The sequence below is a fragment of the Mauremys reevesii genome, linkage group 13 (genome assembly GCF_016161935.1).
Source record: "Mauremys reevesii isolate NIE-2019 linkage group 13, ASM1616193v1, whole genome shotgun sequence".
NCBI classification, from domain to species: Eukaryota; Metazoa; Chordata; order Testudines; family Geoemydidae; genus Mauremys; species Mauremys reevesii.
In genome coordinates this window covers 35,433,869-35,456,842 of record NC_052635.1, presented here as the reverse complement: position 1 = coordinate 35,456,842, position 22,974 = coordinate 35,433,869, and the positions used below count along the sequence as shown (strand labels likewise).

General features: G+C 39.3%; 1 long non-coding RNA gene across 2 annotated transcripts in view; it reads left to right on the top strand.

The window, feature by feature from the left end:
* The window catches only part of LOC120379768, a 137,889-nt gene that overhangs the window by 65,430 nt on the left and 49,485 nt on the right, over positions 1-22,974 (top strand). The window lies entirely within an intron of this gene.

Genomic DNA, 22,974 nt, shown 5'->3' with positions numbered 1-22,974 from the left:
ATTACTTTAAAAACCCCCTCTCTTTGAGCTGTTTTACTTTATTGCTTTTAAAGTAATCTTTTAGTCAAAACAATTGTATCCAAGCTAAAAATTCACATGCCAAGTTACAGCTGGATGAAATGCAAACTGATTGAATTATAAACCTATAGAAAACTGATTTTATTATGGAAATGTAAACTGTCCCCTAAGCATAGTATGGGGAGATGATGCTATAACAACATGCCAGTAAGTAATAAACAACCCCCAATATTACATCGTGTGACTACATACAGCTAGAAATGTATCTGTTTGGGTGTTGAATTATCCCCAAATTTGAATTATGGGCATAAAATTCAAATTATCCCTTTCTAGTAGTATAAAGCCTGACAGACATATTTTTTTTAATAAACCTCTTGTGCTGCTTTGCATTATGTCACATCCTCCAGCGTTAAAGCTGCAGTTTTCCTACCATGATTCATCAGAAATCAAGGGGGGGGGGGCGGGAAAGTAGTTGAGATCTGATATACTGAGCACTCTTAAATTACATAGCTGCTTCAAGTACAGTGTCTGAGGAGACAGAAGCAGAGTGAATAAGTACGTCTCAGGCTGTCATGTCCATGAACTGGGAAACTCACTGGCTCATTGAATCATTTTCTGGTACTTCTGCTCATCCATCGATACAGTAGGCAACCAGACCAGGTTTACAGAGATGAAAGCCAGAGTAATTCACAGCCAGCTGTAATTCTTTATAAAACATACAGTAAGTATTTTTGTTGACTCCTACATGACATTTCCAAGGTGGTTGGGAAACCAGGCCATTTGTTACATGGCATCCAGATCAATAGAAAGCACAGAGGAAAGCAAGTAAAGTTAAAATCCAGTGGAAAGAAGGGCAGAACAACTTCCGAGCTTGAACACTGATGATTTAAATGGAGAGTTCACAAATGCATCCAATTTCTTCCGTGGGCAATATGGGGCCTAAGGATGATATTCCAAAATATTTGGTGTGTGGAAAATCTACTGTGGGATCACTATGTGCAGTTACCATGTTTCCGTCCCCGCGTGTAAATTAAGTGCATTTGCACAGTTATCCAGCTTGTGTGCAGCTGCAGTAATTGCATATGACCATTTATATTCACGTGTATACCCATTCTGTGCACACTCTTGCATAAGTGAATCTCTGTTCACTTGCACTAATTTTACATTAATGAATCTCTATGGATGTCACTGAATTAGTTACATATTTATATCGGCATAAGTGAGATTAAAATCAGTCTCCTAATGTTTTGGTAAATGTGTTTTCCTAGCGTTAATCTATAAAAGATGCAAATAAAAAAATCATACTAATCATGCTTGTTATGCCATATGGATCTCAAAGGGCCTAATCCAGAGCCCATTGGAAGGACTCCCTCCCCTTGATTTCACTGGTCTTTGTTAGATAATTCTTATTATTTCCACTTTTATAGGGGAAGAAACTGAGGCAAGGAACGGTTCAATGACTCACCCAAGGTCAGAGGAAGTCTATATCTCAGCTGGGTCATAGTCGTACACTTTAAACACAAGCGCATCCTTCTTTAACCTTTAGATTTTGTAAACAAGTTGTACTATATAGAGAAGGGGCTTGTTCTTCAACGTTTGCGTTCAGATCCAGATTTTCAAACATCCCCAGTTTGGACCCAAGATTTCCTTTGTAACGTTATAAAGATGGGGCCTATTTCAGTTTGGAACACTTATTATTCAGGAGTGTTTGCTTCCAGGTTTTTTATTGATGTGTTTCCCCTCCCTTTACAATATGGAAACAAATCCATGATTTTCTTCCTCTTAGGGTTTCTAGTCTCTAGTCACACCTCAGTGTCTGAAAAATTAACACATCACCTGGACTTTACATGTAGAGATTTAACTTTTGATAAACAACAAAGTCAGCTACTGCTGTGCTAGCTATTTTTAACCCACCTTGTGAGTGTGCTTTTTTTATTGCTTTATACAGCATATCTGATTCTCTCTAAAGCACAAACTAAAAAATCTATCCGGCTGTCATTTGCTGCATAGTGCCATCTATCATCATGCAGCTTGGCAGCTCTAGTGCATGACAGAGGGAGAGAGGGGAGCTAAAACAGGAGGCACAGTCAAGGACTTTCACATGTAACAAAAAAAAACTTGTCACAGTTATTTATGACTCTTGCTAGGGCACATAATAGGACACATAAAACCTCTGTTTCAGTTTCAAGCACCTTCACATCCCTGCTCCCTTGTCGAAGTTGGTCGCAGGCAGTTTTGCTTTACACATACAATTTCCTGAACAATGCCGAGCACTTGTGAAGTGACAGTGACAAATACTAGAGATGCTGGCTGCAGCTCTGCAGGCAGCTACAGGAGCAGCGGTGTCAATAATCCAGCCCGGCTGCCAACGATACCAAAACACCAATGTGAAATTCTGCTTCTCTGGCCAACTGCCTTTAGTGTTATTGTTTTGAAGTTGTAAGAAGCTTCCTACGGCCCTATAATCCCAAACCCTATAGGAAACAGAGTGACTCCTGTCTTAATTTGTCAGAGGAAACTGTGCCAGGAATCAGATTCTCTGATCTTCAGTGTAGTTTGGTTTTGTGATGGCTGAATATCCCTATTCCAGAATGAATGGTTCAATTAGGTTTTTTTACCTTTTTGCTGGCCTAGAGTAAGGTCATTTTTGTCAGGTTCTATCATCTCAGCCTTGTGCCGTGGTATTCTTGACTTTGCTGATCATAAAGTAACCTTTGCTTCAGGTCCCAGCTGAGGAATTTCACAGACACTCTGTCTACTAGCTCTCTAGATGACAGGCTATGCAGAGCTGTGCTGCTAAGGGTACCTTGCTAATTAAACATCAAACTTGGGTCCCATCCAATAAATGATCTTTTCTGAAGTACAAAGCAAGAGAGTAAGAGCACAGCTAGATATTAACCTTGATGTCCCCATTAAAGTCCTCTGATACACTTTTTGTTTCCCTTATCTCTATAGTGTTTCTGAGCTCCAGTGTGAAATAGCAGACTATACATATCTTTAATCAAATTAGCAATAGAGAGCCAGGATATACTTGCTGCCATGAAACAACTCAAGTTGAATATAAGGTCCACAAAAATGCCAGGAATAGGAACTAACCAGAAACAGTTGAAAACTAAGCGCACCAACTTTGAATTTAACTAAAACAAACCAAAAAAAACAGGAATACTTGTGGCACCTTAAAGACTAACAAATTTACATGGCTGCTACTCTAAAACAAACCAGAACTTCTCTGCTCCTAAGACAACTGCAAACTAGCTCCACTATGAACCCCCTCATTCCATCTCTATACTTCTGGATAATACCTTTTTAGTATTACCAATTCAAGACCATGTTTATCCAACCAGAATGGCTGTGAACTCTTCCTTAACTTATCAGAACAAAAAACATGCAGACCTGGTAGGAAAACAGTTAGAACTAATTTAAATATAATATTTTTAGAAAGGAATTTGAGGTTCTTCACTGTTTTGAAAGAGCAGTTTAAAAAAAAAAGCGCCAAACCAGGCCATGACCTCAATATCTTTTCTTGTACCTGCCACTTGATTTCTCTGGTATGTTGCTTCCTTGTTTCAGGTATGTTGGAATGAGTGTGCAGGCTACATGCTGCGTGGTGAATTCTAACTTGGTTCTACCACAATCAGAACTATAACTATCTTGTCATGACAGTTCCAACAGGTTAGAATAGTGGAAAGAAGTGTTTAGAGAGTGTTCTGACTTGGTCCTGATATGTTAGCAATATTCATTTTTCAGCTTACTTAGCTCTTCCTCTCATCGGTGATATGAGAAACTTTTTACATATGGTAAAATCTGTCTCTGCCTGTTTCTCAGAAATTCACCTCCCAAACCTCTCCTCAGTTCAATAAAAGACTTCCTAGCAAACAGGACGTCTTGCTGGCTAGTTGCATAAAAACTTGTTTGCCAATGCATTTTGTTTACCAATACATAAATGTTAGGCATAGTATGCACAACATTAATGGGTATGATATGCACTGCGTGTGTGTGTATAATGTGTGTGTGTGTGTATAATGTGTATGTGTGTGTGTGTGTTTGCATTTTGTTTACCAATACATAAATGTTAGGCATAGTATGCACAACATTAATGGGTATGATATGCACTGTGTGCTATAATGTGTGTGTATATATATATATATATATATATATATATATATATATAGTATCCCTCAGCACATTACATAGTTGAAGTCGGCTTTGGCATTAGAAAATGCATAAGCCAAGATACATGAATGGTATGTCCTAGCTCAGGTTTGGATGTACTTCTATGCCTAAATGGTTTGGAATGTAGCATCCAAAACAGAGATAAGAAAAGTACAGAACAAAACAACAAGTTAAGGAACTGTTATGAACTGGTGCTGGATTTCAGTGATGTGCAAAGAGTTCTGTAACTTGTAGAATTATGCTATAAATGCTCCTAGCTGAAATGCATACCTTGCAAGCACACCTTCTGTGCAAGGTGAACATGCTGTGAGAATATGCTTCCCAGCAGGAAGGTATGTGTATGTCTCCTTTTCATAGTGTACTGCTTTGTCTTCAGAGAATAAATTTGACTAAGTTCAGGTATTTGGTCTCTTGAACATTTAAGAACAAACTGTAAGTGTAGTCAATACAAATATAAGCTGAAGCAGCTGTTTGTTCTTCACTTCATCTGCACTAGAAATCACATGCCATTTTCTGTTCCTTGATTCCTTCTTCCCAGGTTAAAAAAAAAACACTCACACTCACACTCACACTCACACTCTCTCTCTCTCTTCTTCTTCTTCTTCTTCTTCTATAACTTTCATGTTATTTCCTCTCTTTATGTTTGGGATCCTTCTTTTCCCACCTTAGTGAAAATAGTAGAGGGATCAAACTTTAAGAAGAAATAACACCTGTTTCCACCAGCACTAATAATTGAGGATGTTTTCTTTACGTAGAAAGTATCTGGTTGGCAGTACCTGCTTTGGCTGGATAGTAGTAACTGGTTCTTGTAGAAGGTACTTGGACAGGTCATTTATGTGGATGTTCATGTCTATCCTTAAAACAACAAAACAAAGTGAATCTTCTTATTTTAACCAATGTTTTGGCATGTTCTTTACCTGCTGCATCTCAGCCAGGGCTTTTCTGGACTTTACTAAGCAAGGTGGCTACAGTGAACTGCAGTGTTGTTGTAGCCATGTTGGTCCCAGGATATTAGAGAGACAAGGTGGCTGAGGCAATTTGATGTGGACACAGCGGGGAAATGAGGCCAGACACGTGCATGGAATTAAGTGGTGGGTCATAATCTTTAGTAAACTTCAGTACAGGAGAGGGGCACTACCCACCCATCACCCATATTCTCCTATACCAGGCATTTAATTGGTTCCAGTGTGGGGATTACAGGACACATTACCATATAAACTTAACTCAGCTCTCTGAATCTTAGGGCCACCGTGAGGGGGACAGAGAGTGCATGAAAGTGGGGGCCTGGGCCTACAAGGTCTGACCTTGGCCTGTGAAGGCCACAAGGTCTCACTTTCTCCCATGAGCCCAAGGCCCATCACCAAAATCCCATGTCTTTTACCTCTCCTAAAGCACTGGGATCTTACAGACCCCTTATTTTTTACTGCCCTGTTGGAACAGCCCTTTACTCCATAACAGTGCATTACACTGACCCTCCTAAAGTGCTGTTTATACCTGCCTGGGGAGTGAAAACTTTCCCATCAATAAATGGAAAGCAAACATTGGTGCTTTTTTTTTTTAATTACTTTTAATGAGGTTTTGGCACTGGCAACCTGCTGTCTGTGAATGCTTGCTGGGCAGGCCGATAAGGAGACCTGCACTCGAGCCAAGTTCCAGGTCTGTTTTACCTCGGGGAAAATCAAACTGCTGTATTGCCTTCTGTCTAAATTCTCTGTCATCCTAATGACCTAGGGCCTGACTCCTGCCGCCTCCCGCCTTGCTCCTGGAGTGGGCACCTGCAGGCCATATCCCTGGCTGAAGCCACCAAGCCGTTCCCTGCTACCCACCAGAAGCCTGAAGTGGGGAGAGGCCTAGCAGGACACAAGGAGCAGTGCATTCCTGAGGCTTCTGCAGCATGCCCCTGGCCTCTCCTCCTGCATGCAAGGGAAGGGGTGGGGACCAAGGCAACAGACCTGTTTCAAACAGTGCCACTGGGGACACATGACCCCACCCCAGCTGCTGTAGAGACACTATATCACCTCCCTCCCCCTCCCCAGCAAGTAGTGGGGGGAGGGGATGTGCCAGCAAATCTGGCCCCACCAGAGCCACCGCTGGTCCCGTCAAGTTTCCCCACCAGTTGAGGCAGGTGGGTGGCATATCTTTTATTGAACCTGAAAAATAGCTCTGTGTAAGCTTGATCGCTTGTCTCTTTCACCAACAAAAGTTGGTCCACCCGCCTCGTCCCCTTGTCTAGCTAAAGTGAACGCTATTATATATCATATAATAGTTCAACACACTGTGCAAATGTGTTCCCTGACACAAAGTCTGCGACTATGGTCTTCAAGCAGGGTTGTTTTTTTTCTATAGCTGCTCACTTAAAGTGATGTCAGAAATCATAAGGGAGATTGAACATACTGACTTAATGTAGTTCTAACAATATGTTTGCAAAAGGGTTTTTTTTTTCCTTTCCAAGTCATTAATAGAGAGTGCATTAGTTCTTCCACCACAGCCTTAGATATGGTAGATGAAATGTCTGACTTACGTATTGCCCAGTGGTACCGTTATGACTGTATGAATTACTTTTGCGTTGTTGACCCATGTGCAATGAATGCTGAGAACCTGTTGTCCTCTTGTTAATTTCTGTCCTCCTTGTATTTTTCCTACATACTTATATCAGAGGGGTAGCTGTGTTAGGCTGGATCTGTAAAAACAGCAAAGAGTCCTGTGGCACCTTATAGACTAACAGACGTTTTGGAGCATGAGCTTTCGTGGGTGAATACCACAGGCATCCGACGAAGTGGGTATTCACCCACGAAAGCTCATGCTCCAAGACGTCTGTTAGTCTATAAGGTGCCACAGGACTCTTTGCTACATACCTATAGCATCTTCTAACTGTGCAGCATTCTGTGGAGTGGAAAAACATTTCTGATAGGAGTATGAAACCTCCGATTTAGAACAAACATGAATTTCTGGAAAAACCTGCAAGGAACCACTACCAGTGGTGACTATAAAATCCATGCAGTGGACCTTTTATATGGTTTACACTTGGTCTTTAATGCTCTGCATTTTACTTTGGGTTTGCTGCTCTGGTAGATACAAGTTTACATTTTCATATCAGATTTCAAGTGTTTTGGGAAGCTATGGAACTGTAAATCCTTGGGGGTAGGGGCTGTTTCCTCTTTAAATTTAGAAAGAACGTGGCATATGTTGGATGCTACCACAGTGTAAATAATTATTAATGATATGAATGCCTGGCTATGCAAGTGCAAAATTCAGAGGTCATTGCTATTGAAAGAGCTTCGTTTTTGTTTTTTGGGTTTTTTTTGTCCTTTCTTACTCCAAATTGTATTTATTTTGAATACAAAGATATTCACTCTCCCTCCCTTGCGCTATATTTTACAAGGCTATGAAAATGCTGCAATAAAGCTGGTTGCCATAGTCTGGGTGTGTTGACCCTGAGCCTCGATGAGGCAAAATAATTACAGAATGTAGGTGAATGCACAAATTTTGAATTAACGTGTGTTTTTAGAATTGGAATATGGCTAAGAATAACTGTACGACAGATGTCGGTATTCCTCACTCCTTTGTTTACATTTTCAGCTCTCTCCTTCTCCTATAAAATGAAGGTTTCAACTTGTTCCTCAGTAGTATCCATTGGATTTGTTTAATAATTAAACATATCTGATTTGGTTGGCTCGTGCTTTGGAAATATACACTCCAGTTAAAAGAGTAAAGGTACGTGCTAAATTCAATGGCCTTTGCATGTGAAAATTAGCCACGTTTTGTAACCTTTCCCCCTTAAAAATAAAATCTGTCCCAGAATGTCCTTTTCTTGGGCCAGATTAAAAAAAAAAAGGCATTGCAAACATATGCCTAATTGGAAAGGGGGGGCTGTACATACAGATGAGCATAAATAGTCATTTGTGCACACAACCATCTGATTTGCCCACACCAACCTGGGAAATTGTGCACAAAAACTAGGTATGCAGTTACGTGCATTTGCATGCCTAACATTTTCTGAAATCTCTGCTCATAATATGTTTTCCCTACATTGTAGATTAACATATAGTGAAAGATCAACAAGCAGAAATAACACGTCTTTTATCCTAATGGGGAATATGGTGGTGGGATTTCCTTTTTCTATCTTATACTCATTCACGCAAACCATGTTGTCTGTCACATGAGTGCATCGACACATATTTCCAACATGTAAAAAGTCGACTGTTGTTCAAGGGTGCCTATCAAAGTTTTAGATGTGGCTTTAAAGATGTTTCTGCACTAAAAAATGTACCTAATTAACACATTCTTTATTAGGCAGCCAATGAATCACTGTTCCAAAGTAAAAGGGTTTAAAGGTTTTTTTTTTTTAAATCAAGCTCTTAATTGAGTTCAGAATTTTAAATTATTATTAAATATTTAGCCCTATTTGGAATTTTATTTCCTCTGATGGCACAATGCATTGTTCTTTGCCTGAGATTCTGACACCAATTTAGCAAGATGTGGCAAACATACAGCTACCAAGGAAATAGTTTCCTTAGCAACAAGGAACCTATTGACAACTCTCAACGCAGAACCCACTTCAGCCCCAATCTGTGGTGTTTCTATTTTTCTGTTTTCTACTGTTCTTTGCAGCTTTACAAGTGTGACATTAGAGGATCGAATTCTGCTCTCCATATACACACAGGCAACATCAGATCCAATGGCAATTGCACATGTGTGTAAAAGAAGATGTTGGTGAACTATGGTTTGTGCCATTAAAACCTGCATATGTATCACTGCATATTAATACTTAAACCCTGTCTGCCATTTGAGGTATTTCTCATTCTAAGTAAGACTGCAGTAAAATCCAGTGGTAAGCTAAGTACCAGTTTTTACTAATGCCCATTGTAAAGTAGGAGGAATAAGAACATGACTTTAGTTATCTATAGCCAGAAGACATTTTGGACAATGAATATTTACATGTAGTCAATGCAAGAAACCTGTATAAATACAACATTAAGCATAAGACGGAAAACCAAAAACATTCAGGAAATTCAAGGTGGATGAGAGAGAGAGAAACTGTTAACCAGTATAACACTTGAGAACTGGCCTTTGCCCCACTTATACTGTCAAAAATAGAATAATGTATTTTCCTCTTTTGATACGAATCAAGGAAAGGAACTAATTCTGCTTTCATGGAAGTGTGGCTAATAATTTTGATGGGAGAAGATCAGTACACCTAGAACAGGAGTAGGCAACCTATGGCATGCGTGCCAAACACGGCACACAAGCTGATTTTCAGTGGCACTCACACTGCCTAGGTCCTGGCCACCAGTCCGGGGGGGCTTTGCATTTTAATTTAATTTTAAATGAAGCTTCTTAAACATTTTAAAAACCTTATTTACTTTATGTACAACAACAGTTTAGTTATATATTATAGACTTATAGAAAGAGATCTTCTAAAAATATTAAAATGTATGACTGGCACGCGAAACCTTAAATCAGAGTGAATAAATGAAGACTCGGCACAGCACTTCTGAAAAGTTGCCGACCCCGACCTAGAAGGTTACCTATTCATTACAAGGCTCCCCCATTTCTCTAAATCACTTTCTTATTAATTCTATCAGTGCATTTAGACACGTGTCTCCCATTTAGATCCCAGTCCTGCAGGTGATTCCATAGAGAAGAAAGATAGGCCCGTGGTTCAGGCAATAGCCGAGGAGTTGGTTGGGAGAGCTGGGTTAAAATCCCTGCTCTGTTTAACCTTTGGAAAATCACTTAGGCTAAGATTTTCAAAAGTGACTAGTGATTTGGAGCATTTCAATTTTTGGATGCCCAACTTAAGGCACATTAAAGGGACCTGACTTTCAATGCTGGGCATCTACCCTCAGAAAAACAAGCCTCTTTAAATTGTCTCAAGTTGAGGACCCCAAAATTGAGGCACTCAATGTATCATGAAACATTTCTGAAAATCTTGGCCTTAGTCTCTCTGTGCCTCAATTTCCCTTCTGTAAAATAGTCCCTTATAGAGGGGTTGTGCTGATAAATACATAGAAGGTACTCAGATACTATAGCAATGCATAGATTCATAGATTCCAAGGCCAGAAGGAACCACTATCTGTCATCTAGTCTGATCTTCGGTATAATACAGGCCAGAGAACATCCCAGAAATAATTCTTAAGTGTATTTTTTTAGAACACCATCCAACCTTGATTTTAAAATTGTCAGAGAGAGAGAATCCACCACACTCCTTAGTAAATCGTTCTGATCGCTAATTACCCTCAATGGCAAAATGTCAAATAGCACAAGGCCAAGAACCAATCCCTGCAGAACCCCACTAGAAACGCACCCTCTTGATGACATTTCTCCATTTACAATTACGTTTTGAGACCTATCAATTAGCCAGCTTTTAATCCATTTAATGTCTGCCATGTGAATTTTATATTGTTCAAGTTTTTAAATCAAAATGTTATGCAGTATCAAGTCAAATGCCTTTCAGAAGTGTATTATGTCAGCACTATGACCTTTAACCATCAAACTTGTAATCTCTTCAAAAAAGGGTATCGAGTTAATTTGGGGACCATATAAGTGCCTAAGATACTGGCTGACTTCAGTGGGCTTCAGTGTAGGCACAGGGGCTGGCTGCATGGAGGAGTTTGCAGCACCAGGTCCTCAAGTTGTAATCTCCTTGGGTTAACGACAATCTTTTTGCACTTTGTGCAGCACCAAGCATGTCACTGGCACTTAGCAAATAACAAACTATTGTTATTGATTTCAGTCTCATCGCTTAATTAATACTGAGGTGATGATCCTTTCTTCAAAAATGAAACTGGGAATGAATTAGTTAAATTTTATGCTATGCTTTGAAATTACAAAGCACTGTATAAATGCTAAGTCTTAACATTATTATTACATCCAGCCAGCTGCTATTTGGAACTCAGTGTTTTGTTTCCGTCAGCGTTAAGGACTTGGGGCCAAATTTTCAATAAGGTCTCCAAAGCCTACCAAGTGTACAATCACAACCATGTGCTCATATTCATTTTCACCCTAACTGTTGCACAATCTTAACACTGTATACAATTAAAGGAGAAGGAGGCAGAGAATGACGAAGATACAGCTTTTGGGCTGAGAGATAAAGCTTACCCTGGCGAGCCGCGTGCCAAAGGTTGCTGAGCCCTGGTTTAACTGTTTATATTTATCAGTGAATTTGCCTGAAGTGTTTGTTAAGGATGCTTGCTCAGGTTTGCAAAGGCTGGTGTATCTCCACTTTCCATTGATGGAAGTGGTGAACCAATTAATAAATTTGCACTGTCCATCTTGAGCAGTGCAAGATGGTATATTCCTGAGATACAAGACTGGGAGCTGGGGGGATTTGACTGGTGCCTTTCTCTGTCTGATTCATGTGTGGCTCTGGGAGCATTCATGCAATCTAGCTGAGTGTGGGGCTCCACATGTGGGTGTGCTGAGTGATAACAGGGCCTGGAGGGGTTTGCTGCTTGTCACTAGCAAAGCATTGAAAGAGATAGCCCAGGATGGAGAGTTGAAGAGGCACAGCAGTCCCCTCAACTCTCACTCCGGGGATCCCGTCACAGAAATAACTTCAGAAATCCTTCCAGAAGCAAGTATGTAAGGAGAAAATGTGCTAAATGTAGTGCACCATTTTGCGATCACTACTAGTCTTCATTTTTTTCAGCTGAAACTATTTGCCAAATTTGCCCCATATTCATGAGTAGTTTCCATTGACCTAAAACTATATATTTTTGGCTAATAAACTATTTATCTGAAAAATTTTGCCCAGCTCTATTGGATTGTGCAGCTGAATAGCACTTATGCCAATTATTTTTCCCTTCCCAGACCTGAATGACCCAATTCACTTCTTTTGTTTGCATCCTTTTCTTGTAGAAAAAGATCACAAATGTTCAAATTCTTGAACCTGTGGCAGCTCTTTAAGAACTCTACTTTCTTGCGGCTAAACTGCTTTAATTAAATTGCTGTATCAGCAATTCCACATTGAACAATTCTTTTATTTTGAATGGTTGTGATTTGATTATCTCTTCCATGAAACCTTGCAATTGTGTGGATATGCTTTTGTATAATTAGATGAAGTGCGATCTGAATACCAACAATATTTCCTAGCCATTGGTTTTAGAAAACCTTGCCAGAGAACATGCTAGTAATAAACTGAAGGGTTTTTTATTTTGATGCAAATACAAGTATTATAATCACCATATACTTTTGCATTACTTGTTCTCCAATCTGAGGAAATGCTGATTTTAAAATATAACTTGATACAAATTATTCAGTGGAGCATAATAAAAAAACATGAAACTTCCTTCCATAACAGTTTTACAGGCATTTGGGCAAGGACAGTAATAGTTCAGTAGAATTTTTGTTAAAAACTGCTAGCTAAGATGCTCTTGTAAGAAGTCTAATGCAGTGTGCAAGTATGCACCTGTGTAAACATACACAGTATGGGGCCAAACAATCGGATTATGCAGGCATAACTGAGAGAGCATAATTTGGTCCATAATCCTTAATTGATTTCTCTGAAACTGTACTCTGAAGTATTTCCTCAAAAGTGCAAGGTATTCTGTTGATTGCCGCCTGACAGTTGAAGGTGATAGTGATTGAAGTGTGCAGACTGATGCCATCTTGGCTTATCTATAGAACATGTACAGGAGATAGAGCTGAGCGAATCATTGACTTTTTTGGTTCAGTGACCAAACTGAAAAAAATTTCATTTCATGTTAAGCAAAACATTTTGATCAAAATATTTTTTTTAATTTGGTTTGGGGATGTTTTTATTCTTTTGTAATTAAAAAAATCTAGCTACATTTCTAAATTTCAAAATGAAAAGTCAATTTTGACTTTTTAAATTTGTTTTTCAGCTGAAACTATTTGTCAAATTTGACCCAAATTCATGACTATTTTCCATTGACCCAAAACTGTAATTTTTGGTTAATAAACTATTAATCCAAAAAATTTCACCCAGCTCTAACAGGAGAGGCATCACAATGTTCTCCAAAAGCAACAAAGAATCCTGTGGCACCTTATAGACTAACAGACGTTCTGCAGCATGAGCTTTCGTGGGTGAATACCCACTTCTTCAGATGCAAGATGTTCTCCAAACTATCCTGTAAACTTGCTTCAATCCTTTGGCTCATCCACTTTTAGGGACGAGATGGAAGTCCAGTTTCTAGTCCCATGTAATCCTTGGCCTCACTGATATAGGGTCTGATGAATCTGATCACTCAGATGGTGATCTTGCTGATGGGGCTGCCTCAAAATGGCTTTGCAAGCTCTGTGTCTGATAAGAAGACCATTACTCAGGGATTACCCAATATATCATGTCTTCTGCATTTCTCTCCCTTTTAGACTGTAAGCGCTATGGAGGGGGGGTCTGTCTTTATTTTTGTGTGTGGTACAGTGCTGGGCACAGTGTCAATGCTAGACATACTAAATAACAATGCAGACACTTCTCATGATCCAACAACTTACTTCATTGGCAATTCGTTCCCAGAGGCAACTAAAAGCCTGTTTGAAAATGTATCCCTCTGTGTATATCAAATAGTGATGATTTTCCATTGACCTCTGCTGGATTTAAGCAAGTGACCTGGAAGAGATTTAACCTCTATATCTTAATGCCAGCTCCCTGAGCCATCCAGTCCCTCATGCTCAACATAGGTGTAATTTTTGTTTTTGTGTGTGGGAACAGACATTTCAATCTCTTGCTTTCATCTCTGGTGCATAATGATGCTGAAGAGTAACATTAGGGATATGCTATTGCTTCAGTTTTCCCGACACTTATTAAAAACTCCAGATGAATACACCACTGCCTGTTGAGGTCACTCATGCTGAAACTCAGTGTTACATAGATATTGAATGCTGTGGATTTACCATTGCTGAATTTATGTAACCAGCCCCCCCCCATGCCTCTTTGGCTATAGATTATCCGGAATTATGCCAGAGGAGGCAGGATCCTGAGATTCACCAGGGCAGATTCACTCCAGTCTGCCAGCAGCAAGTGCAACCCAAGAAAGGCCAGGTGTGGGAAGCGTATTGTCAGGTCATCTAATCAAATTCAGAGCTTTTGTGAAGCCCTGCTGAAAACTAGAGCAACCTCAGTTCCCTGGTGGCTGACTTCCCCCTCCTCCTGGGGTTCACAGGAAGTAGTTGGTCTCTGCCCAACCATCAATGAATCTGGCCCACGTAGCTTGGACTGTAATTTGTGGGTTTTTTTAACAAAAGAAGTGTGAGGCTGTGAGAGCAGGTTGAGTTTATCAAAACGAATTTAGTGAGTCTAGAGAGTTCAGAAATAGACCAAGCCAATTCTGTACTGTCGCTGCTCAGTGGCCTGTACGTCATCTTGAGCGTCTTCATGTTTTTACAGATGGCTGCATTGAGTTAGAGGCTCATAGGAAAAGGAGCTGGAAAGGTTGTCTGCGAGATGTCAAACACCACATTTCTTTTTCTATTTTCATGACGCTGGATTTATATTTGCTCTAATAAATATAATGCATATACCAGCAAATCTCTCTGTAAATATACAAATTATTCCATATCTAAAAATGAAAAAAAATCTGTCAGAATAAGAATTTCAAGGGGCTTTTGTTTGTTTATTGCTATGTGGAGTTTTGTTATACTCACTAAGGATATTTATAGTTCATTCAACCCTAAAACCTTCAAATTCCACCAGTTCTGGGTGAAGGAGACGGGGGTTGTTTGTTTGTTTGTTTGTTTGTTTGTTTGAACAGGAACACAATGATGTTCCAGCAAATTCACATGGGAAAGGTAGAATTTGAAGGCCCTGCATATGAAATACACAAAAACAGAAGATAATGGAGATGAACAGCACAGAGGCCAACTAAATATGTATAGGCAATCATGCTATTCAACTACACTATGTAGTACCTAGAGAAACTACCACTGACAATAACAAGGTATTGGATCACCTTATCAACACATGGCACCACTGGCATATCATAAACAGGCTGGAACATGACAAAGGACTAAGTTAACAGAACAAAGATGCCAAGAAGCAACACAAATATCCATGATCAAGCTGTGGCAAATGAATATGTATGAGGACTCAATGACACAGGGGGGACTGGCAGCTAGTGAGTGTGGGGGAGAGAGGGACGTTCTGTGGGGTGAGTGGGACCAGAAGTCTGGGGAGTCCAACCTTAATTCACCACCCCTTGTTTGTATGCATAGTCTTATTCCATTATCACATACTATTTTTTTCATAGGACCCTGGCCACATTCAATACACAGGATTGACCTGCTCTGGGGATGAATCAGGGCTGTGTACTGATGGAGACAATTGTCTGTCGGACCTCTGCTTCATTTGTTGTAGAAGTTGAAAGGTGTGTAGTAAATGAAGCAGGGTTTGCAAAAGACAGGAGATTTAATCAGAGTGCTGCTCTGGAGGATTGAATTCTATACCTGCCTTGGCCACAGAATTTTTATATGTGGTGCCAGAGAAGTCACTAAAACCAACTTTTCACACACGGTCACTATTGTATGTTCCTCACATTATGGGTGTCCAGCATGAGACCCTGGGCTAAGCAGTCACAGCTGTTACTAAAGTCAGTGGGAACTCAGCTCTGAAAATACAAACTGATATGTAATATTAGGTACTCTGAAAAATCAGGTCCCAGGCGTCTCAAATTGGGCACACAAAATTAGTGAACACTTTTGATCTTTATCTCTGCCTCAGTTTCCCATCTGTAAAATGGGGATAATAGCTTCTCATCTTAAAGAGGTGTTGTGAAAATTAATTAATTAATGTTTGGGAAGCACTCAAGGGCCAGATTTTTAAAGATATGGAGGTACATAAAGATTAAAGCTGAGGAACTTTTTGGTTTTTTTGGTCAAAACTTTTCTGCAAAAAATTCAAATTTGGTAGCACGAAACATTTTATGAATTCACGTCAGTTTTGCCAATAATTCGTCTAAAAAAACTTAGAACCCCCCAAAAATTCTGAAAAATCAAAACATTTTGCATTGAAATTAACTTTTTTCTTTTTCTTTTTCTTAAATGCAAACACAGAAAAGAAAAGTGCTTGAACTTGAAATTAAATGTTTGGTTCCAGGTCAAACTAAGTGTTTTGTTCAATCTGAAATTGTTTTCTTTTTATTTTCACTGAAAATTGTAAAATATTTCATCTTCTGGTCAACCCAAACAATTTTTTTTTTCAGAATTGCCAGTGAATCAGAAATGCTGCTGTTTATGCAGCTCTACTAAAGATGCAGACAGGTGCATGGTGGGCTTTGAAAAAGCACTTAGATACCTAAATTCTATTGATTTCACTTTAGAAAATCCCATTAAGCAGTGTTTCCCAAACTTGGGACACTGCTTGTATAGGGAAAGCCCCTGGTGGGCCGGGGGCCAGTACATCCCTCGGCCCGTGTCGCTTTCCATTGTCCTGGTGCGGCAAACCGCGGCCAGTGGGAACTACCATTGGCCGGACCTGCGGACAGGGCAGGTAAACAAACTGGCTCAGCCCACCAGGGGCTTTCCCTACACTAGTGGCGTCCCAGATTTGGGAAACACTGCCATTAGCATCATTCAGCATCTTTAGCTCCCTAAATACATTTAAAAATCTGGCTCTCAGATACTAGAAAACCCCAGGAGAAAATTAATTATTCTGTATTCAGAACAAGGTTTGAATAGTGTGAAATAAATAAAGCATGAGGCCACATTAAACAATAAGGATAAAACAAAATGTTGAATAGCTGCTCATTCAGTGAGCACTGTCCAGCCTGTGCACTGAATGAGGCTAGGGACCAGTGGAAAAAATAGTATGTGACCATGTAATTAAAGACACATGCACCAGGGGAGCAAATTAAGGTTGCATATATAACTATAATTTTGGCATTTTCCAACTTCTGGAGTGTTTCACTTTGCAACCTTAATATTCTTTTAGCATATTTTTGTTTGTAATATATACATTTTTCAAAGCCACCTTGAAGATTTGGTGCCCAAATTCATACTAAATTCAATGGGGATTGTTTGTCCAGATCCCTTAAGTGTCTTTGAAAATCTCATCCACAGTAGATATTTGCTGGCAGTTCCAAATAAAATAAAATAAAACCCTGTTTGACCAAAAACAAAACCGAAAATTCTGAAAAATGCCCTGAAATGATTCACTGACACATTTTTTAAAATAAAAGCAAAAGAAAGTCCTAGAATCTATGAATCTATGAAAATGAAGGGCTAGATTCACAAAAGAGCGGGAGGAGGAGGTGGCAATAGTGGTGCTGCCCACTTTATAACTTTAAGGGTTTGTCTATTCAGTAGATGGGAGCATGTTGCCTAGCAGGAATACGCAGATCTGCTAGCGCTACTCAAGCTAGCTCTGTAAAAATAGCAGCATGACCACAGCTGCCCAAGTACGTGCCCAGGCCAGGTAGGATTGTACTCAGGCAGCTAGCCCAACCCATGCTATTTTTAGTATGCTAACTGGAGCAGGGCTAATGGGTGTCTGTCTACCCATGCTGCAAAATACCCTTGCAGTGGTTGTGTAGCCATGCTTACAGTCCCGTGGTTAAAGCACTCGCATGGGAGATATGGGTTCAATTTCCCACCTCTTCCTCATGTGAACTTGAGTCTTCAGCAATGCAGGAGAGTGGCCTGGGCTATGGATATTTTGCTGGGCTGTCTCTCAATCTCTTTCCCCCACTCCCTTCATTTTTGTGACTAGCACCTAAATCCCAAGAAAAAAGAATTGGCCAAAACTATTTGGTGAATTTGTGTCAGATTTGTGAATAGTTTCAGGTCAATCAAAACTGCACTTCCAGGAGAATAAACGATTTGTTCAAAAAATATTGCCCAGCGCTAATTCACAGTATTTGGTTAGCAAACAAGAAGGGAACAACCTTTCGCTAAATTACAATGCTAATTTCCATTATTATTCAGAAAAGCCATGCGAAATAGACTGGGAGGTTTTCTTCCTAGACTTTCAATACACATCTTTGTCACTTTCTATTTCCCTAGTAAAAATATCCAGATACAAGTGTTCTGCTGTAAAACTGAGTAAATATATGAACACTTCAATAATGAAAATGCACCCAAATCAGCAAATGATGTTCGATCTCTCTGTGAATACACTGGGGACCCAAAATCCAAAAGTTTTGGTGACCATCAGATTTTGGGCATTCGGTATTGGACTAAGGTACCAGTTTTTGCTAATGATTTGAAAGGCAGAGAAATAATCCAGTGACTAGGCTGCAGGCTGAATTGACTACAAATTACTACATGTTTCTAAGGTTAATGAGAGAGGAATTGAACACGTTCACACATGTGGATATCTCTGTTTCTGTAAAAGCTGTTAATTTAGGATAGCAGTAATAAACCTATAAATTAAAGGTTCTTAATTGTCACTAGAAAATATTGCTATTTTTGAATGCAAATGTAAACTGGGGGTGGGAGGCTTTCTTTTTTTAAAAAATGAGCATGAGTTAAGCAAAAAAAAAAACCCTAGGATTTTATTTTTCTTTTAGCTTTAACTGGGGAAATGCTGAATATGCAGTGATTTTTTTTTACATTAATAATAATAGGAAATGGTAGATAGTGGCATCTCAGCACAATTCTAATTTAATGAGAAACAATAAAATAGTTTTCCAAAGGGGCCTATTTAGGCCCAAGAAAAGGGAATATTAAAGTTTCAAGATTTATTTTACTTTCGTTAAAGTATGCTGATGTGCATTTTCTATGGCTATATTCTATCTGTTGATTAGATCTTTTATAACTTCCTTATTTGGGAGGAAATTGGACTGGTATTCTTCAGACCAGATCACTTCAAAAAGTTGTTCCACCAGGTCATTTTATTATAGTTAACAGTTGTGTTGATCTACATTGCAAAACATTTGCTTTTGTGTATGTATAACACAGTTTTGTGCAATAAAAAGGAGTGCAGATTCCAAATTCAGTTGCACGAATCTGGATCTTAAAGGTTTGGGAAATTGAGGGGTTAATTACTGATCAAATCCTGTGGAAATGCTATGGAAGCCTCTCTAAACAAATTGGTTCTTATGTGCAACATTGTGGTGGTTTTGTGGTGTGGATGAATATCTGGTAGAAACAGGAGAGAATCCATTTAAGGTTAATGAGTATTGTATGAATATATCCAAAGGAGAAATTTGGCCCATAGCTTTAGCTACTTGCCCAACCGTGCCCAGGTGTTTTCTTAATATTATTTTTGTTGTGTGAAAAGACACAACAGCACCTTTGGCTGGAAATGTATTTCTCTTTGTCTTAAGGATAAGTTAAAGGTGACCTGCAAAAGGTCTTGCATCATTTATCTATTATAGTTATCCAGATCTGCAGCCCTTCTTAAGTCCCCTTAAAATTGTCTTTAGGTAGCACATGTGGATTTCTGTAGCGTATGGGAACCTTCATCTGTTGTAGGGTTGACATATAACCAGCCCTACACAAGTTCTTCTGAGATCATTTGTACTAAGGAGTAATCTGGGGCTGGGAGAGGGAGAGGGACAGAGTGTGATATAACAAATTTTGTAACATGGTTGGGTTCTTTTATTGAAAACAAAAAAAATCATGTGAACTTAGTGTTGGTAAAAGACAAATATCCTAAAAACTATAATGGCATTAAGAATTGGATTCTACCATTGGTAAATACATTTAGATGGGAGTAACTGGGAGGAGATGTACTTTTCAGAGCAGTTCTCTGTTACAGAACTATTCTCTTCTTTAGTTGATCTTTCACTTTATCTCTGAATTTCTTCATATTTGATTTGGGAATTATAGATTTTCTGGACTAGTTTACCTTCCTCATGCTAAATCAACTGTGTCTTGATAATGGGAAGAGCTTTAGTTTCTGATCATATAACCCCATTCATTTTCAGCTGTTATGTTCTATGTAACATCACAGCATCCTCTCTTCAGTCCATTGCAATTCTTCTTCTATAATTGGGCTTCAAAACTTGTGTTTTCTCCTTCCTTTAAAAATGTACATGCATATAGTCCTAGGATATTTGACTAGTCTGAGACAATAAAGGAAGTGACATTTTCTGAACCGTAACAATTTAGCTTTTAGATCATCCATCCCCTGCCTTGTTTTAGGTGCTCATTTCTAACCCAGATGTCTTGAGACACCTTCTTGGGTAAATTTCAGTAGATACCAATATGATCAGGAGTGACAGTATACTTGCATTATAGTTCCATAATTAAGTGCTGGGATGTGGATTTAAAACATCATTTACTAGTTTCTCACTCTATAATATCTGTTTAGAAATTAGGAATTCACTCTGTCTCCTTTTCATTACAAACTTCTATGCTTAAAAAAAAAAGTCTCTCTTCTGAAGGACACTTCCTGTATAATCCCTTTGTTAGGATAACGGGACCATCTGGTCCCATCCATCTCACTGCAATTTGATCCTGGGTTAATTGCATGCTGTCAGCAAGCATGATTGACACTGTATGTTTTCTCTCTTCACTAAGAGTAGTTCATTCCCAAGGCAGCTCTTCTGAATTGTAGGACATCTTTTCAAAGGGGCTTGGGTGGGAACATATACCTTTCTAAAGTTTTACTAGCAGCTCCCTGAATAAAAACATATTAAAATATAGAATAAATCTGTGGCAAGGCTGATGGAAAAGTGAAATTCAGTGGTTTTATAACTATTTTCTGCTGGTGTTTTCTCCTTTTGCGTCAATGAATTAGTGAGCCCATTGGAACAATGGTGAAACATGACTCCCCTTGATGATGCATTTTTGTGACCACGTGATAATATGGACCCAAATTCAGCAATGTGTTTGTGGTCACAATTCTCTTGACTTCAGTGGAGTTGTGCCAATTTATGTCAAGCCTGAATCTGAATCATGAAGTTACAAAATACATAGAAGCATGAAGTACTGCATGCCAACCCCCTCTGTACTAATCTAACTGTCTGCTTATCATAGATTTTCCTGATAATTAAAATCCTGCAGTTCTTACTCAGGCAAAACTCATGATGACTTCAGTATGGGTTTTGCCTGATGAAATGTTAAAGTTTCAGTGCCAGGTGTATGCGGCTTCACTTGAGGTTCAACAATAAGGTCCATGGGTCAGTCACAAGAGCTTTATGTTGTGCAGTAAGTGTTCTCTGGCTCCTGCAGCACCTGATTTACAGCATGTCTACTGATGGACGACCAAGATTCACTGTTTGCCATGAAAAGAAAAAGGCCAACCAATTCATAAGTTTAAGGAAAGCCGGTTTTAACAGCTCTATTAGTTTTACAGTTCAGACTTTTGCAAGCTTCTATTTGTTATGTTTAAGTCATTTGATTGCGAGAGTTTGAGGTCTAAAATTCCATAGGCCTAACGCTTCACTACTATGTGCCTTATGCAACCTTTACACCCATGTGAAGTGGATGTGTAATGCAACCAGAGTAGAATGGTAGCATTCTACATTCGCTTCCAACTCTTTTTGCATAGGTCTAAATGATGACACCAAGCAGTGGAGACTCATGCCCCATTTTTCCAAGCAGGGTTTCTACTGGGAGAAGGCACCAGTGCGGTTCATTCATTCAATATCAACTACACAGTAGGGAGACACATAAGGGTGCTTAAAGTTGTAGCAAGTAAAGGTAAACACCACAGGGGGCAAGAAGATGTAAGAGGAAGTAAGAAGCAGCCAGTTTTCTATTACAGATTCTTACACCTTCAGCTGGTTACTTTTCCTGCTACAATCTTGCTCTTCCACCCCTTCAACAGCTCATTTAAACCTCCCCAATCTTACCCCCACCATACAGGGAGGTGAAGACTTCCCCTTCATCTCTCAGGGAATCAGAGATGCTTACACTGTATGTAGGTATATCACTGTAACATTCGCACCAGCTCTGAACCTGGTCTCATGTATTTATTCCCACAGATCCGGAATAACTAACTGACCAAATACCTATGAAAATATTCATCTGCCAACCATTTTCTATAATCTTTCCAATGTTGTTGTTAGTTATTATTTGTGTTGTAATAATACCTAGGAGACCTGTTCAGGACCCCAGATCCTGTACAAACACCGAACAAAAAGATGGTCCCTGCCCACAAGAACTTGCAGTTCATCCCATCCAGCATCTCAGACCTGAATATATCACATACTAACTAACTAACTGATGAGCCAGGTTCTATTCTCAGTTGCATTGTAACTGAGAATGGAAACTGGCCCTTCGTTGTTGTTGTTCCCCCTTTAGATGTGTGATAACTGGTGGATCTCCTTGTATAAGATGACGTGGGCCCTCCATAATATTATCGAACGTCATTTGGAGTAGAAATGACTGTTCCTTTCTGTTAATTTCTTTGGCTGTTTTGTTTGGCAGTTGCTATAATTTAACCACAACACCTCTTCTTCCCACCCTCCCCTCCCCACTGCATTGTAGATACCTTCCTGTTTCTTCTCATGATATCTTTCACTGCAACCCCCAGTTCTCCTACACAAGAATTAACATATTACCATGTTACACCTCAAAATACTACATCATGTTACATCACAATACTATGCTCCCTCTGATCATTTCTTGGATATTATTCATATCTCAAGCATCTCACCGATGAGCTGGCGAGATGTCGAAGACAGTATTGTCCGTACTAATTCCATCCCTCACCGCATTCGGCAATTGTCAGTGAGAACAATGTTCACTGAATTAAACTTGTTCCTAGTCATCAAATTACTATAACTTAGTTTCAGCAAATACAGTAGCTGCTCAAAAAACACATTACTTTGTGGAGCTGGGTGAAATATCTTGCACATATAGCAAATGCGGCAAAATTTGCCAGTTCACTGATTTTGCAAAAAGGCCAATAAATAAAAAAAAGAGAGCGAGAGCAAG